Here is a 19,060-nt window from a genome sequence, read left to right as displayed (position 1 = left end):
TATTTGAAAACAACACGAGTTTCCTTAGTTCAGAGCCGAATTTTCTAGAAGGGGCAGGAAGGCAGGGAACAAGCCCTTCCGTGGCTTCCCTTCGCCTTCCAAGAGAGAAACCCTGGAGCCTAGAAGAGAGGGGTGGAGTCCAGGGAAGGGGAGTCCCTGTGTTTGAATATAAACAAACTCCACATGGCTCTGGCAGCCCCTAGGCCCGCCCCAAACCTGTGCAAGCCCAGAGACTCCTGCTGTAGCCATAACAAAACCGCTTCTTGTGATTACAACATCCGCAACCTGAAAAACAAACTTCGAACACGGCCCGGCTCCACGGTGCATCAAAGGCGCTGGGACTCAGGGCCGGAAGAGCAAGGTGCGGACGGCGCCTGCCCGCGGCGAAATCGCTTTCCGCCTTCCTGCCTCCACGCAGGGCCGGGCAGGAGAGTGAACAGGAACTTCAGCAGAGAGAGCTGCCCCCGCCAAAGGCAGCCTTGGTGGTTGATTTCAGCCTGAGACCAGCGTACTCCCAATGTAATCAGGCTTTACCCAGGCCGATGGTTTCCGGGATGTGCTTGTGAGAAGACTGGGACCCTGGGTGAGCTTCATCAGGAGGCAGGGCGTGTGTCCATAGATGTGTGTCCATCTGCTGCCCACCAAATGCCCACAGCAGCTGGGGCTTGGCCAGCTTGAAGCCAGCAGCTTGGAAGTCCATCCTGCCTCCCAGGTGGGTGGCAGGGGCACAGATATTTGGGCCATGATCTGCTGCCTTCCCAGGGGCGTTGACAGGGAGCGGGACTGGAGTAGAGCAGCCAGGACCGGGACCGGAGCTCCAATGCACGAAGCAGACATCGCACTGGGCAGCTCACACCGCAGCGCCACGACGCTGGCCCCTGTCTCCCTTTCCAAGGGTGGAGTGTACTCAGGTCGGGATGTGGGAAGCAGGAGACCTGCGTCACCAGGACATCCAAGAAATCAAAGCCCGTGCCACACAAGTCACAAGCAGACCCGCTTGATGGAGGGAAGAAGCTGCAGGCAGGGCAAAGTTCTGATGGCAAACCAGGTCCCTCCTGATGCCCAGAGCTAGCCCGACGTCCGAGACGCGGTGGGCATTCGTGACATATTTGTTGAACGAATGAATGAGCAAGCGAGCGAGCCAGCAAATGAGCTGGACGGATACGGGGGAGCATACAGAAGGGTCGTTTCAGCGTGGTCAGGGCCATGAAAGGGCGCACCCTCACGTCAGGAGCAAAGTGACTCTCAGTAAGGGGCGACACCAGCGGGTGGGGGTGTCTTCTCTGCCCTCTGCCCCACCGCTGCCTCGCGACACTGGCCATCCCCACACGCCCACCCAGGGGACGCCCATGACCCTGAGCCAGGCTCGCTGGACGAAGAGGAGCCTTATTCTCCCCAAGTGGGGCTCGGCAGATTCGGTTCTCAAGAACCTGAATTGGGAAACACGAAGATAATTAAGTGACAAACCCTGGGAGGAGGAACGGGCATGGACCAGGTCGACACGCCGAGGAGCCCATGAATTCTGAGCACACTGAGCGTCTCAAACCATTTGCTGCTGCCACAGCAGAACACCTGAGCCTGGGTCACTCACAAAGGAGTGACGTGCCTGTCGGCTCATGGTGGTGCAGCCGCGGAGGGCCACGAGCCTGGCTCTAGCATCTGCTAGCTTCTGGTGAGGGCCTTGAGCTGCTTCCATTCACAGCAGAAAGGAGAAGGGCGGGCAGATCCATTGGGAGGGCCCCACCCCCAAACACCCCCTACCAGCACCACCGCATCGGGCGTCAATATTGCAGCACAGGGACTCCGGGCACACACTCTGAAATCACAGCGCTGTTGAATCACCAGGAAAGACGCAGATGTTGAGTGAATCTTTGAGAGCAGACAGGTACAGGAGCACGTGGCACAGGGCCAGGCAGTGGCTGAGCACGGCCATGGTGGTGGCCTTGGTGAGGTACTGAGCCCTCCCCAGGGCTGCCTTGGCACCCAGCTGACCCCCGGGGTTCAAATTCTGCGACGGTCAACTTTGCAATGCAGCATCTCTGACTTGCAAGGATTCTTTCCTGCACGTCGCCATGCCCAGCCTTCCGAGCAGTCCTGTCTCCTGTAGCTGCTCTGAGGGAACCCCTGTGTCCATCAGCACGAGAGCCTGCCTGCCTATCGCAGGCAGTGCATGGAAAGGATGGTGGAGCCAGTGAGTGACACACGATCTCTGCACAGAAAACAAAACAAAGCAATCCTGGGGCCAGCACTGTGGCACAGCCGTTCAAGCCACTGCCTGCGACGCCAGCATCTCACATGGGCGCCGGTTCGTGTCCAGCTGCTCCACGTCTAATCCAGCTCCCTGCTAATGGGCCTGGGAAAGCAGCGGAAGATGGCCCAAGTGCTTGTGCCCCTGCCACCCACGTGAGAGACACAGATGCAGTTCCGGGCTCCTGGCTTGGACCCGGCCCAGCCCCAGTGGTGCAGCCATTTGGGGAGCAAACCAGCAGATGCAAGAGCCCTCTTCATGGCTCTCTTCCTCTCTCTCTCTAACTCTGCCTTTCAAATACATAAATCTTTTTTAGGAAAACAAGCCGAGTTGTATGACCTCGAATTGTTCTCCTAACTTCTTTGACATTCCGTTTTTTTCTTCTCTTGATAGTCATGGTCGTCCAGCCCACATCTGAAAAGGAGGCACGTGTATAGGAGTGCTTTAGGACTGCAAAACCCTGCACTAGGGGGCGGTGCCGCTGTCGTAGTCACTGTTGGCAGCCCCAATCTTGGCTCCTGGAAGCCGCTGTCAACTTTGGAAGAGGGTAAATTAAGACACGCAGTCACCGGCCCAAAGTTAGAATTTCAGTGCCCTGGTGGACTTCCTGTCCTACTCGGGGCCGGGGGTGGGGGGAGACGCTCTCTCACTCTGCGGAAGGCAGTGCACCCCAAGCCTCTGCCAGGGATCAGAAGTCAAGGCTCCCTCTCTGCTCACCCCTGGCCCTCCTGCAGTGTCTCCGTGCCAGGCAGCCTCTCCTGCACAGTCCACTCCTCTCCCCTCCCACCTCCTCGCGTCTCTGTTTCCAGCTCAGACTCAGCTGGCTGCCCAGATGGGTCCCGAGCACTCGGGGAGACGCCATCGCCTCTTCCTGCTTTCCAACTCCTCCCCTAGGAAGTGCTGGGCCTGAGCCTGAGCTCCCAGGTAGGGGCCGGGGGCTCTGGAGCCTTGTTCCCCACCTTGGCCCTCCCACTCTGGGGAAGGGGCTTTGCTGCACTGCACGGTCCATTCTGACCTGCACGTTCGGAACTGGCACAGTGCCCTAGTCTCGGCCCGAGGACACTGGCGCAAGGCTCCGTGGGTGCTGGAGGTCAGGCGCTTGGGTTCCCGCGGACTGCTGCAGCCTCACGGTTGCCACCTCCTCTCAGTGAGGAGCTGCTGCCTTCTCACCGCTTTGAGGGGGGAACCCCTGCTCCCCGATGGCTGTCAGCTCTCGGAGAACCGGGATCACTTCTCCTGCGGCTTTGCGACCCTCACCGCACCGGCTTGCAGTGGGGCTGGAGGAGGGGCTGCACTAGGACTGTCCCAAGGCCACCCGCAGCACTCACTGCCCTTGCGTCTGCGGTGCACGCGGGCGTGTGGTGCCTCCATCACAGCCAAGCACAGCAGAAGCACTTGAATAGTCTGCTCCGGCCTTTCTGTTCTCATCCACCCAGTCCCAGGCTGTCCTGTTTCATTTATAAACGCCAGAGGATGGCAGCCAAACTCATGTCCCAACCCACCAATGACCACAGAACCCTACTCTATGGTGTCAACTTTGGTGCTCATACGAGAGCCTGGGCTTGCAAAACTGAACAAGGTGCAGCCCCTGACCCCCAGAGAGCCCAGTTGAGGGAGGGAGTGGGAAGCCAGCAAGGCAATCTCATTAAAAAGATGATTTTCTCATTAGCATTTCCAAAATTAATAACAACTGTGCAGGTAAGTTTTCCCCTAGCAAAGCCATTGCAAAAGCAATGATGCGAGTGACAGAGAACAGTGTTCCCGAAGTGAGGAAAGACAGCACCCACCATGCCTCCAGGGTGATGATGCCCGCTCGGCACCCTGCACGGGCCGCCCCAGCTGGCAGTGACCGAAGTCATTGTGTCCCCCAGAGAGAGAGAGAGAGCGATTCCTGTACGAGTCGTGCGGTCGCTGGGATCCTGCAGGACACAGCTCAGCTCTCAGCTGCTAACGTTTCTATCCCACCCCAGCCATGCGGACAAGGTTTTTCTGGAAAGGGCTAGACGGCAAACGTTTGGGCTTTGCAGGCTGTACAATGTCCACTGTGAAAACTCAATTCCGTGCTTGTGGTACAAATACAGGAGGAGTGGCCGTGGCTGTGCTCCCAGGGAGCTGTATTCACGGACACTGGAATTTCAATTTCATATCATTTGCACACATCATGAAATGTTATTCTTCTTTTGGATTTATTTTTCAAGATTTAAGAATGCACGAACCATTCTTAGCTCACAGCCCACACAGAAACAGTCTGGGAGCTGGCTTGGCTCAGAGATCACAGCCTACTGACTTCTGGACCTTTGGGAATGGAAACCAGTTTCTATTTTTTTCTCTGCAGCAGAACCTGAGAGTCCCAAGCTCAGAAGAAGCCTGGAACTCAGACGACCCGAGGAAGCTCTCTCGGCAGCTTTCTCTTGCTGCAACACCACAAGGGCTTTCTCCCCTAGGGCAAGAACTTTTAAGACTGCGGAGCTTTGTTGAAAGAGGGAGAGGTTATCGCGGAAGGACTGGCAGGAATGTGCCTCTGCGATGCTCGTGGGCACAGAGAAGGGAATCCAGCTTTGAAAGTCATCAGGTGAACTCAGCCCGTCTCGGGAATGCTGCGTGGCACGGCTTTCCAGGGTAAACCGTCACTGCGTTTCACGATGTGCAAATCCAGCCTGCACGGCGCTGGAAAATGCTCATAATGCAGTGGGCAGCAACACTCGATGAAGTGTTTCATTAGTCGGTCAGCTCTGCCTCGTCCCGATGCCCGGTGAGCAGCTGCACACAGCAGACACCCCAGGAGGGGCTAAGCCCGGAGGCACATCCTGATTAAGCCCTCCCCCTCCCACTGGCACACCCACCAGGGGCACCAGGGCTTGGCCGGTTGACCTCTGGGCGCAGCTGCAGAGACCATTCAGTCACATTCTCTGACTTTTTCTTTGTTCTTTGCTTTGCAAAATTAATACATGCATATTTTCATGACTCAATCCAGAGGTGCACGGGCTGCATAAGCAAAAGACCTCATCTTGTCCTTGTCTGTTTCTCTTCTCCCCCCAACCCCCACCCAGATCGCTCCTGGCGGCTTGGCACCTCCGTCCTGCAGGGGTGTGTTGTGTGTCTGGGGCCTGTTTTGGCTTTTGTGACTTCACAGGGTTCTCCATCCTATGGGATGAGTGGAACCCTCTCCTTCTCACCAGGCTCCTGCGCCTGTGCCGGGTGCACCGTGACGTCTGACCGGTCCGGCAGGATATCAAGTTCTTCTGCCCGGAAGAAGCAGTGAACTCGTTCATCGATTTTTAATGGCTTGTTGGTCTCTGCCCCTCAGGTCCCAGCCCTGCCACACCTGCCGACGCCTGAATATTTCATGAAAAGGCGAATTCCTGAGGGCTGAGTGGGAGGGACTTATTGCCAGAGGTTCTCTTGCAGCGGGTTTTTTTTTCTTTTGGTTTTAATGCTTCTGAAATGCATTTAAAAATAAGCCAAACCGGTCATGCGGTGCCTGAGATATTATCTGGGCAATCTGGCTCCAGGGGGTTCCTTCGGATCCAAGGATGTCTGAACGTGTCCGCACCACCCAGCCCCGGGCTTGCGCTCTTCCCGCAAGGCTGTGAAGGGCAGGAGGGAGCAGCAGGGCAAGCGTGCCACTTTAAGAAAAAAAAAGAGAAAACTTTTTTGAAGTGCGATGGATGCACCATTTGAAACGCACAGCTGAACGGTTTACGATAAACCTGTGGAGTCGCACCCATCACCAAGGGAACTCTGGGGCATTTCCAGCACCCCCAAAGGAGCTTGTGCCTGCCCCACGTCTCGCGACTTCTGGCCCACTGGGGGTACCTTTGCCTTTTCTGGAAGCTCTGTAAAGTGCCATTGTTTGTGTGCGAGGTGGTCTCTGGGAACTGGGCTCTCCCCGCCTTCCCACGGTGCGCTCGTGGTGCGTCCCTGCCGAAGGCTGCACCAGCCCTCTGTCCTGCCGATGGCCAAACGCTGTCCTACAGTACACAGGCAGCACAGCCTGCTTCTCCGGTTGTCAGATGATGGACACTCAGGTGCGTCCAGGGCCCGGGTTGTGATGGATAGTGCTGCTGGGAACATGTGCCTGGAAGCCTTTCGTGGGTTTTCATTTCTCTTAAGTAGATAGACATCAAAGAGGAGAGCTGCGGGTCATATCGTCGTATCGTAAATGTGTGAGGACCATTTCCAGAAACTGTCAGATATCTCTAAGTCAGCCGCACCATTTAAAGTATGTAGTCTCGCTACTTGTTTTTTTTTTTTTTAAAGTCTTTGCTGAGATATCGTTGATATGTACAAAGCTGTACATATTGTCTGTGTACAACTTAGATAAGTATACCCCATGAGACCATCACTACAATACATGCCACATACCCATCACCCCCAACTTCCTCTCCATTTTTCTAGTTTGATAAAGCAGTGAACATAATACTACCCTTCAGCAAACGTCAAGTGTGGCGCACAACAGCTGTCACTAGAGGCATCGTTCTGCTGGTGGCAGATTTCACTAGTAAGGCTCTTCACCCTGTGTGCTGAAGCTCTGTGCACCCTGTCCAGTACGCCCCCATCTAAACGGGCTCCCCCCTGAGACCACGGCCCTGTTCTCTGCTTCTCAGGTACACCTGAAACTGTGACACTCCTACAAGAATAAGTAGAGGGAGGTCTCCTGGAATTGGCATTGACCGTGGTGTCTTGGATATGATATCAAAACAAAAATAAGCAAATGACATTGTGTCTGCACACCAATGGACAGAATCTGAATAGTAACAGAAATCCAAATAATGGGAGAAAATATTTGAAAATTGCACATCTGGTAGAGGATTAATATTTAAAATATATAGGGGACGGCACCGTGGCTCACTTGGTTAATCCTCCAGCTGTGGCGCTGGCAACCCATATGGGCGCCAGGTTCTAGTCCTGGCTGCTCCTCTTCTAGTCCAGCCCTCTGCTGTGGCCCAGGAAGGCAGTGGAGGATGGCCCAAGTGCTTGGGCCCTGTACCCCATGGGAGACCAAGAGGAAGCACCTGGCTCCTGGCTTCGGATCAGCGTAGCGCCGGCTGTAGCAGCCATTTGGGGGTGAACCAACGAAAGGAAGACCTTTCTCTCTGTCTCTCTCTCTCTCACTGTCTATAACTCTACTTGTCAAATAAATAATAAAAAAATATATAAGGAATGCTTACAAATTAACAGCACAAATAATGCAGTCAAAATTAGGGGAAAGACTTAAATATGCATTTCTCTAAAGATACACAAATGATCAACAGGCATATGAAAAAGTGTTGAATATCACTAGTCGTCAGGGAAATGCAAATCAAAGTCACAGTGAGCTGTTACCTCACACCTCCTAGAAGGGCTGTTATCCAATGAGAGAGAGGGAGGGGGAGAGGGAGGGGGAGAGGGAGGGGGAGAGGGAGGGAGAGGGGGGGGGAAAGAGGGGGGGAGAGGGAGAGGGAGAGGGAGAGAGAGAGGAAGGGGGAGAGAGAGGGGGAGGGGGAGGGGAGGGAGAGGGGGGAGAGGGAGGGGAGGGGGAGGGGGAGATGGAGGGAGGGGGAGAGGGAGAGAGGGAGGGGGAGGAAAAGGGTGTGAGGAAGAGGAGGAAGGCAGGGATGAAGGAGGAGGCAGAGAAGGTATGGAGAAATAGGAACTCTTGTACCCACTGGCACCTTTGGTGGGCAGGTAAGATGGAGCAGCCTCTGTGGAAGACAGTATGGAGGTTCCTCAAAAAATTAAGAATAGCACTGACATAGGATCTAGCAACCCCACGTCTGGTATGTGTACTCAGGATATGAAATCAGTCTGTCGAAGTGATAGCTGCGGTTCTGTGTGCGGTATAGCATTGTTCACATTTTTTTTTTTTTGACAGGCAGAGTGGACAGAGAGACAGAGAGAAAGGTCTTCCTTTACCTTCCTTTGGTTCACCCTCCAATGGCTGCTGCGGCCTGTGCACCGCGCTGATCCGAAGCCAGGAGCCAGGTGCTTCTCCTGCTCTCCCATGCGGGTGCAGGGCCCAAGCACCTGGGCCATCCTCCACTGCACTCCCGGGCCACAGCAGGGAGCTGGACTGGAAGAGGGGCAACCAGGACAGAATCCGGCGCCCCGACCAGGACTAGAACCCGGTGTGCCGGTGCCGCAAGGCGGAGGATTAGCCTAGTGAGCCGCGGCGCCGGCCGCATTGTTCACATTAATGCAGCTCTATTCACAACTGATGGAAGCAACCTAAATGCCCAGAGATAGGTGAATGGATAAAGAAAAAACAGTATCGTAGCTCCTCCTTCTCCATAGGGGACACATTCCAGGACTCCTGGTGGATGCCTGAAACCATGGTTGGTACCAAACGCTGTATATATACTGCAGGTTATCTTATACTCACATGTGAGGATATTTCAGAATATCTGTGGCAAATATTAAAAGATATTGTGCATTTCACAAACTTCTTGAAGCCCCTGTATGTACCTATGACAAAGATTAGTTTATGAATTGGGTACACTAAGAGAATACAAACAGTAGCTAACAATAAAATAGAACAATTATAACAACATATTACCATGAGTTATTTAAAACTCATGAATTGTCTATTTCTGGAATATTCCAATTCCCATTTTAGACCTCATCTGAGCACAGATAAATGAAGAAAGCAAAAGGACAGATAAGGTAGGATTGCCGTATTGACATAACCGGGGAATACCACTCAAAACAACAAAGCAACTGGCCACTTGGACAACACAGATGAGCCCAGAGGACGTTAGCTCACCAATAAAAGCCAGACACAGAACAAACACTGCAGGGTCCCCTGAAGTTATTCAAAACCTATTTGCGGGGACGGCGCTGTGGCTCACTTGGTTAATCCTCCGCCTGTGGTGCCAGCATCCCATACAGGCACTGGGTTCTAGTCCCGGTTGCCCCTCTTCCAGGCCAGCTCTCTGCTGTGGCCCGGGAGTGCAGTGGAGGATGGCCCAAGTACTTGGGCCCTGCACCCCATGGGAGACCAGTAGGAAGCACCTGGCTCCTGGCTTCGGATCGGCGCAGCACCGGCTGTAGCGGCCATTTTGGGGGGTGAACCAACGGAAGGAAGACCTTCCTCTGTCTCTCTCTCTCTCTCACTGTCTATAACTCTACCTGTCAAATAAAAAAAAGCTGTTTGCTTTTAGAAAGGACCTGGAGACTCTTACGTGCTAAAGTAAGAGGCAACTCATGATGAATCCTGGCGATTCATTGGCCCCTTCTGGAATGAAGAGATTGTGACCTCACCCCTTCCTTTAATGGTGCAGGGACTGGAAGCATCCGTTCTGCTCAGATTTGAAATAGCCCTCCTCACACTCCGCAGACGTCACCCCACTCCGACTGTTTCTATCACAACTATTGTGCCTGGAGGGGTGACGTTTCTAACAGCCTCTCCCTGCGTGTGTGTAAGGACAGGGATCAAAGCAGGGGCAAAGAAATCCAGATGCAAATTTGCTACGTAAATAAATGCTTTAAGAGTCTGGAAATGCTTGCGACCTTTTATTTTTTAAAACATCTGCTCCCGCATTAGTCATGCCGGCTTCCAGTAACAATTAGCAAGTGGCTTTATGTAAGTCACTCAGGCTGTGCCCTGGTGACTTTATACTTCGCATCGGCCTTTCTATCATGGCCCTGCCAGGGCGCTGCTGCTGTCTTTCTCAGAGACACGCTGAGAACGCAATGGTGATGGCTCGGTCTCCAGTGTTACTTGGGAAGTGGGCATGATCCGGTGAGTCAAAGAGGAGATCTACATCAGAAAACCGCTCTGCAAATGCACAGTGATGGTCCTCAGAGGCCCAGAGGTCCCCCTGGGCAGTGTCCATCTGCCCCACCTGCGCCCCTTCATGTTGTTGAAGCTGAGGGAGGTAGGAGTCTGCCTTACACGTGCAAAGCCTTCCCAGTGAAGGGAGTCCATGATCTTTCTGGACATCAACGGTTAATTCTGGTAGCCTTCGCTTGCAGAACCTGTTTCAAAGTAGGTAACGCCAGCCTCTCGTCTGGAGAGTTCACCTCTGCAGGTGCTCCTGTCCCCGGGATGAATGGGAGCCAGCCCGGGATCTGAGCACAGAGCGTGAAGACAGGGCAGTGGCGAGACTCGGGCTGGCCCCAGCCCTGGGATGGGTTTCCAACTGTATCCCACGGGCAGGCATCTTGCTATGGTTATATTTTCTAAAAGCACGAGCTGGCTAAAGTCTGGAAAACAAAAGAACAGGACCCGAGGGACAATTCCAAATGAACATACGGTGATGGCTTACGGAGAAATCATCACAGGACTAAAGACCTGCGTTTAAGGTGGAAGCGACAGAATGTGGAGACTGACCGCTGGTGGGGTTTCAGGAAATGGAGATGTCTCAGCGCCTCTACCGTGAGGAACTCCTTCACTGAGACAGGGAATGGGTCTGCCTTGCAGGTTTGGGGGCCCAGACCCTGAGTTTGGTTTCAGGCATGTTCACACTGAGCCGCCAATGAGATCTCGCAGTGCACATGCTGGGCGGATTTAGAGCTGAGGATAGCACGTGTTGCAGCTATTGGAGAATGTGTAATACATTCAGTGTTCCAGAGACTGCACGTAGGAAAAGAAAGCTACAGGCACATCCCTGGTACACTGTGGCCCAGAGGGTCGGGAAGAAGTTTCAAGTTCGGGCAGAGGATAAGGACACGTGACCGCGGGTGTGGGGTGGGGAAGGTGGGGCCGAGAGTGGGTTAACAACGTCGGAGAAGATCTCAGTGAGAGCCAAGATCCACACACCATCGCCGGAGGGACCTGTGTGGACCTGGCATCACTTGCTGAGAACGGCCTTAAGGATTCGGGCAGAAACTGACTACAGAGGACAGAGGAGGATAGGAGAGGGAGCGCCCTGGACGACCGTGGGATTCGGCGGATCCTGACGGCAGAGCCAGGCTTCCCCGCTCAGAAAGGCTGCAGACCGAGAGGAGGTGTCCTTGCCCCGGCAGGCTGTGTTGCTGGGCTTCGGTCTCACTTTCCTCTGCTCTCCTTCCTTCCCCCGCATTCTCTTCCTTGGACCGGAACCCGGAGGAGCCGAGATAGACTGGGGGCTGTGCGAAGTCCTTTCCCCGACTCTGGCATTCACTCTGGCCGAGCTTTGTGTACCCACAAAGTGTGTGTGCTGGAGACTGAATCCCCAGATCCACAGGTGGCTGGCGGCTGGAGGTGGGGCCTTTGGTAGTAATTCAGACTGACGAGGTCAAGAGCATGAGACGCCATGATGGCACTGGAGCTTGCGAGGCAAGGAAGAGCGGTCTGCACTGTGGAGCAGCAGGATGAGCAGCCGCCCACGACGCCGGCATCCCACAGGAGCGCCAGTTCAAGTCCCAGCTGCTCCACTTCAGATCCAGCTTCTGGCTGATGCGCCTGGCAAAGCAGCGCAAGATAGCCCAAGTGCTCGGGCCCCTGCCACCCATATGGGAGACCCCAGTGGAGTTCCAGACTCCTGGCTTTGGCCCCTCCCAGCTCCAGCCATTGTAGCCTTTTGGGGAGTGAACCAACAGATGGATATTAACTCTAAGATGCCATGTGTGTAGTCAGGCAGGCAGCTCAAGTTTTAAAAAGCATGCATTTAAAATCCAACACAGGCTTTTGGGTCATCGTTGCCCAAATCCACGGGAAAGGAGAATCCTGTGACCATGCAGGCAGCTTCTACTTGTGGGCGCATGGGTTCCCAGGGTTCACAAGGCACAGGAGACGGGATTCCTGCTATGCCCAGAGCCTGCTGGGCCAGAAGGAGCAGCACGGACCAGACGGTGATAAGGGGCTGCCTCTGTTCACCCGAAGACGCTGGTTTGCAGACCCGGATGCTGTCAGGCGAAGTCCTCAGCCTGGACCACAACCCAGGCTTGTGCTGGTGCTGGGACCAACCCGCGCCAAGTCCAGGGCAGGGGCTGGGAGAGGAGGGTGCCTGGCATCAAGGGAGCATCTGCAGCAAGAAGGGGGAGAATAAGAGAGGTGAGGGTGATGGCAGAAGGCAAAGGCCCACAGAGAGGGGAAGTGCTGTGAGCGTGGCCGCCGTGGGCAGTGGGGCCCGTGGAGCCAGGCTGTCAGGAATCACGGTCCACACAGCTCTCTCTCCATGGACTGTGTTGTGTAGGTGGAGCACCAGCTCCCGTCACGTGGGAGATTAGAGCAAGGGGCTCAGATCCATGCATCGGCCAGCGTGTGAATTCTCATCATTCTTTAGAAGGCTTGGCAGAAACTCAAAATCGAGTGAATAAAAATCTTCTGAAAGGGCCAGCACTGTGGCGCAGCTGGTTAACGCCCTGGCCTGAAGTGCCGGCATCCCATGTGGGCGCCGGTTCTAGTCCCGGCTGCTCCTCTACTGATCCAGCTCTCTCCTATGGCCTGGGGGAGCAGTGGATGATGGCCCAAGTCCTTGAGCCCCTACACCTGCATGGGAGACCCAGAAGAAGCTCCTGGCTCCTGGCTTCGGATCGGCACAGCTCCGGCCGTTGCAGCCATCTGGGGAGTGAACCAGCGGACGGAAGACCTCTCTCTCTCTCTGGCCTACATCTCTCTGTAACTCTGTCTTTCAAATAAATAAAATAAATCTTTGAAAAAAATCTTCTGAAGCCCAGGAATCCTTTGAGAATGTAAGGCGGGAGATGCTCTCTCCAGGAAAACTTTCACCCAGGTGTGCAGCCACGCAAGCACTTTAGGGTGACGTCACAGACAGGAGGCCATGCTCAGAGCTCTATCTTGGTGCAGAGCTGAGCAACCTTTCTCCAAACCTGGCCCGCTTTGGAGAAATGCAAAAATCGTGTGCACTTTTTCCAGGCAAATGTTGTAGCAAAAAAAAAAAAAAAAAAAAAAGCAGTGAGACAAAACTTTTCCTGATTATAATAGCCCTATCCCAACGTTTGAAAATAGCTGTTCTGTAGAACCATAAGCCAGCAAGACAGCGCGAGGCCAACCCCAGAACAACAGTAATGATTGACACCACCCAGCATGTGTGTCCAGGTGGTGGTATATACAGCTTAGATTTGCCTTAGCCTGGTCACACGGTTACTAAGATGAAAAATTGACTATAGAGAACAATGAACTACAATGATCACAATGATTCGTTATTAGTGTCATTAAAATTATAAACATTATCAACATGTGGCATAGTACATAAAGCCTGTGATGCTGGCATCCCATGGGTTTGAGTCCTGGTTGCTCCACTTCCAATCTATCTTCCTGCTAATGCACCTGAGAAAGCAGTAGAAGATGGCCCAAGTGCTTGGGCTCCTGCACCCACGTGGGAGACATGTAAGAAGCTCCTGGCTCCTGGCTCCCGGCTTTGGTCTGGCCCAGTCCTGGCCACTGGCCATCTAGGGAGTGAACCGCAGATGGAAGATCTCTCTCTCTCTCTGTCTGTCTCTCCCTCTCTCTCTGTAACTCTTCCTTTCAAATAAATAAAACAAATCTTTTTTTGAAAAAAAGAATTACAAACGAGAGTAGGAAACCTTGGGGCACCTCCACTGGGGACAGTGTGCTGCCACTCCTCCCCAGGGATGTGGCTCTGTGTAGATGGCAGGCTGTGTCCAAGCCTGCAGAGAAGGCAGGAGAGACACAGGGAGGCGGAGAGTAGTGACCGCCTCTGAGCAAGGAGGCAGGGGGAGTGGTCAGCACTGTTGCCCTGTGTAGCTCCCTCAGCTCACTCATTTACCCCGGACTCACGGATCCACCTGCCCTCTGAGTAGCTGAGCCCCTGGCTTTGTAAGGGAAGAAATCAAACAGCAACAGAGAAGGCTCAGAAGCACAGTCTTTCTGTTACAGAGCTGATTGTCTAAGTGAGGAAAGTGCCCTCTGCTTGCCTGGGAGTGTGGCTTTGACTTCCTCACACCTCCTTCTGCATTGAGGGTGTTCGGGGAGTAAACCAATAGATGGGGACGCTACCTCTCTGTTTCGCAAAAAAATAAATAAAATTTTAAACTAATAAGATCTGGAGTTGGTGATGTGCTGCAGTGGGTTAAGCTGTGGCCTGCAGCACCAGCATCCCATGTGGGCACTGGTTCAAGTCTTGGCTGCTCCACTTCTGATCCAGCTCCCTGCTAATGCACCTGGGAAAGTAGTGGAGGACGGCCCAAGTCACTGGGCCCCTGTACCACATGGGAGACCCTGAGGAAGCTCCTAGCTCCAGTTGTTGTGGCCATGTGGGGAGTGAACCAGCAGACGGAAGAACTCTTCCTCTCTCTCTCTCCTTTCTCGCTCTGTAACTCTGCTTGCAAATAAATAAATAAATCTTAAAGTCAGATCTTTGGGGGATACATTCAATTGATCTGCATTATTTATTGATTCTACTAATTAAAGATTTGATTCTTATTGATTAAAAATATTAGGAAACCAAGAAGTAATTATTTTTCTGAGATTTCATAGCTGTGGGTCCTGAAGCAGGGCTATTATTCGTAGCATTGACTTTCAACCTTCGACTCCTATGAAGGGGAATCCATTTTAAGGAAATAATCAGCCATGAACACAAACAGCTCTGCCTGGAGCTGTTCGTCCCAGCACTGGAAATCACCTAACTGTCCCGCAAGAGGAACGCCACGAGGATGCTTCTTCCCGGCCCCTGCTCATTCGTGGCTGCTCACAGGCACACTCGGCTTGTTCTGCCATGCAGCCGACAGCTCCCTTATTTATTTATTTTTAATTTTTTTATTTTTATTTTATTTTATTTAATGAACATAAATTTCCAAAGTACAGCTTATGGATTACAATAGCTTCCCCCCCCATAACACCCCTCCCACCCACAACACTCCCCTCTCCCACTCCCTCTCCCCTTCCATTCACATCAAGATTAATTTTCAATTATCTTTATATACAGAAGATCAATTTAGCATATATTAAGTAACGATTTCAACAGTTTGCACCCACACAGAAACACAAAGTGTAAAATACTATTTGAGTACTAGTTATAGCATTAATTAAACACCTAAGAGTAATTGTGTATTAATTACAGAGTTCAACCAATAGTTTTAAGTAGAACATAAAAATACTAAAAGGGTAAAGTATTAAGTTCTTTTTTTTCTTTTTTTTTTGTTTGTTATATAGTTTTTTTATTTAATAAATGTGAATTTACAAAGTGCAACTTTTGTATTGTTGTGGCTCCCCCCGCAACTTCCCTCCCTCCCGTAGCCCTCCCCCCTCCCACTCCCTCTCCCATCCCGCCCTTCATCAAGTTTCATTTTCAATTACCTTCATATACTGAAGATCAACTTAGTACATACTAAGCAAGGATTTCAACAGGCTGCACTCACACAACCGCACAAGGTACAGGGTATCCGACAGCTCCTTTAAATCTGTGTTCATCCAATTGTCCACCTTTTCACTCAGTGCTGTTCTAGACAGCCACAGCCATGACATAATAGACGTAGGTGGTTATTAAAATAAGGCATTTATCTCGATGCTAGCTACAAATAACCTATATACCACCCATGGGACACATTGCTTAGGTGTGATAACTTAAGGAAAGCAAAGTATAATCACACAGTAAAATATCATTCAGTCGTTAAAGTCTTTTGGTGTGAGAAAATGTTCATTAAGATGCAAAGTGGAGTGAAAAAATCAAAACATACCATGAACCAAACTACATAAAACATGTATGTGGAATAAGCCCAAAAAGGTACCTGTTAGGGTTTGAGCAGGATCTGGCTCCCCAAACTCGGGCAGATACTTGAACATCAAAGTCTTATGCTAATGATTAATGGGTTAATGGGTAAGGGATTGGGAATGGAATTTAACCCAGTTGCCATGTCGAAAGGTGAGACCTTGGAGAATAATTGGATTGGATTAGGTTGCTAGGGTGGAGTCCGTGACTGGATCATGACGGCTTTATGCGGAGACTGAGTAAAGATCTCCCTGGGACGCTGCCTCTCTGCAGACTCCACAAGGCTCCAGACTGGGGAGACGCCCGAACTCGGACCGTGACTTCCAGACTGTGAGCGGAAAGAAAACGCTGGGGACAGCTGTGCGGCGGGGCGAGCTCAGCTGACGCCTGTGACACGGCCTTCCCACGCTGGGCTCTAGGGGAGTCCTGGCGGCTCCTCTTCTGACCCAGCTCCCTGCTAATGCGCCTGAGAAGGCAGCGGAAGGTGGCCAAGTGCTTGGGCCCTGCACCCATGTGAGACCAGGATGGAGCGCCAGGCTCTTGGCTTTGCACTGACCCAGCCTCTGCTGTTGTGACCATTTGGGGAGTGACCAGTGGATGGGAGATTCTCTCTCTCTCTCTCTCTCTCTTTCAAATAAGTAAATAAATCTTTTAAAGAAGAAGAGGAAGAAGAAGGAGGAGGAAGAGGAGAAAAAACAGCCTGTTCTTTGCTAAGTTGCTTCGCACTGTAGCTGTAATAGCAAGACGCTAACACAGGAAGGTGGATAGGTGGTGAGGTTCATGACTGCCTATTTTCTTCTTTACGCCTGTTTTTCAATATCATTAACAACGAGCGTGCCTTACTCTAAACCAGGAGCAGAGCAGATTTGTTCTTAAGACCGGTGACTCTGAGAGCGGGGTCCCACCCTGGGCGCCCACGATGCAGAGGGGCCAACCCGGGGGTGAGCGTCGGACCGCGAGTGAGCGCAGTGAGGTTGCTGCTGCCCAGAGGGAAGCAGCTCTCCCACGTCCGTGCTCTTCCGGTCTCCTGTGGGCTGCAGGAGGAGCACGGGGTTTCCCAGGACCCAAGTTGGGGGAATCCCAATAAGCCCTCGTGAGGACAAACAGATGTCCAATAAGACTGGGCGGCTTTGCTTGGATCCCCAGTAGCTGAGACCTCCTGGAGACGCCTTAAAAGCCAGCCCTGGAGGCGTTTTCACAGGGCTCTCCACTTGCACAGATGGGCCCTGCCTGGCCTTGTGAGACCCGCAGCAATCAGAAACAGATGAGCAACCCGGACGGGCTCTCACACGGGAGGGCCACGGGCCACTCAAACCTCACAGCACCCCCTGGAAACAGAGGCGAGCCCAGCAGCCCTCCCCTGTGCCAGGCCAGCTCGGTGACGACGCAGGTGACGATGCAGTGACTGTTAGGAAAACACCGGAAGTCTTAACAGGTTGATGACCAGGACCAAAACTCACGGCTAGCAAATACAAGCAAGAAAAGCCAAAAGCTGTATTTGGATAGAAACACTAACAACCACGGAGGGACCAGCCCTGGAGGGAGTCCTGGGAATTAGAAGGTGAATGACAGCGAGCCCCAGGCTCCCCACGACTCCCACCAGAGCAGGGGAGGCAGGCAGCTGGTCCCTGTCTCCTGGCGTTCCTGGCTGGCAAGCATAGTGAACTACCAGGACGTGAAGGGCAATTATTTGGGTGATCGGATTTTTCTCAAGTGACACATTTTTTCTTATTCCTCCACAGGGTGTTTTTTGTGTGTGTGTGCTTATTTTCTTCTTCTTCTTCTTCTTCTTCTTCTTTTTTTTTTTTTTTTTTACAGGCAGAGTGGACAGTGAGAGAGAGAGAGACAGAGAGAAAGGAAGGTCTTCCTTTGCTGTTGGTTCACCCTCCAATGGCCGCCACGGCTGGCGCGCTGTGGCCGGTTCACCGCGCTGATTCGATGGCAGGAGCCAGGTACTTCTCCTGGTCTCCCATGGGGTACAGGGTCCAAGTACTTGGACCATCCTCCACTGCACTCCCGGGCCACAGCAGAGAGCTGGCCTGGAAGAGGGGCAACCGGGACAGAATCTGGTGCCCTGACCGGGACTAGAACCCGGTGTGCCGGCGCCGCAAGGCGGAGGATTAGCCTAGTGAGCTACGACGCCGGCCTATTTTCTTCTTTTTTAAAAAGATTCACTTATTTATTTGAAGGCAAAGTTACTGAGAGAGCTAGAGGGTGAGACAGAGAGAAAGAGAGAAATCTTCCATCCATTGGTTCACTCCCCAAATAGCCAGAACAGCCCGTGCAGGGCCAGACCAAAGTCAGGAGCTAGGAACTATTCCATCCAGGTCTCCCACAGGGGTAGCACAGAACAGAGCAATGGGGCTGTGTCCTGCTGCTTTCCAAGGCGCACTAGCAGGGACAGGATCTGAAGTGGAGCAGCCAGGGTGTGACCCAGAATGCCCACATCACAAGCAGCGGCTTAACTGCACCACAATGCCAACCTCAGTGCCCACCTTGTTCATGAGTCGTAATGACTGGTAAGTAGCTGGAGAGCTTGTTCTAAATAAATGGGTTTTATCACAAAAAAATGCGAGGAGTTTAATAAGGAATGACTTCAGTTTTCTGTTTCATGTCCGTAACGTCAGAGTCCGATCATGTTTACAGAGATGGTGGTGGTAGACGATGGTGTTTAAGTCAAGACTCAGAAGGTTGGATGTCAGAGGAGCCCCCTGGTCTGAGGCTGTATCCTCTGTGAAAGGCATGCCTCTGCCTACAGCAGACACGAGACCCCCAAGGAGGAAGGCCCAGAGGGAGGAGCTGCCAAAGCTCGGGCCCCCAGCAAACCAGGTAGGGCCATCCACATTCCTAGAACATACACCCACACACCAGTGCATGACCCAGACCAACCCTGGCAGCAAGGGCTGGGGCTCTGGTCCAGGGTGATGCCTGTAGGCCAGCAGGTGCTCCTTCTGGGAATGTCTGGACATCTTCTAGGGTGCCCAGGAGGAAGTGGGGTGATTGTCACTTGCTGGGACCCGCCCTGGTGCAGACCTCCAACTCAGCTAGCCTAGACGGACACAGCTGGACTTCACTCCCGAAACCGCCTCCACTCCCTCTGGCCCAGCCGAAGGGACACCTAGTGCACACTGTCTTCTGCTCCAGGAGAACTGAATGCCCAGATCCTAACCTCCAGGCCCTGACCTGGATCCCTGCACATAGCAGGAGACCATGCGGG

The sequence above is a fragment of the Oryctolagus cuniculus genome, chromosome 5 (genome assembly GCF_964237555.1).
Source record: "Oryctolagus cuniculus chromosome 5, mOryCun1.1, whole genome shotgun sequence".
NCBI classification, from domain to species: domain Eukaryota; kingdom Metazoa; phylum Chordata; class Mammalia; order Lagomorpha; family Leporidae; genus Oryctolagus; species Oryctolagus cuniculus.
The sequence above is the reverse complement of the archived record's forward strand: the minus strand, read 5'-3'. Positions refer to the sequence as shown.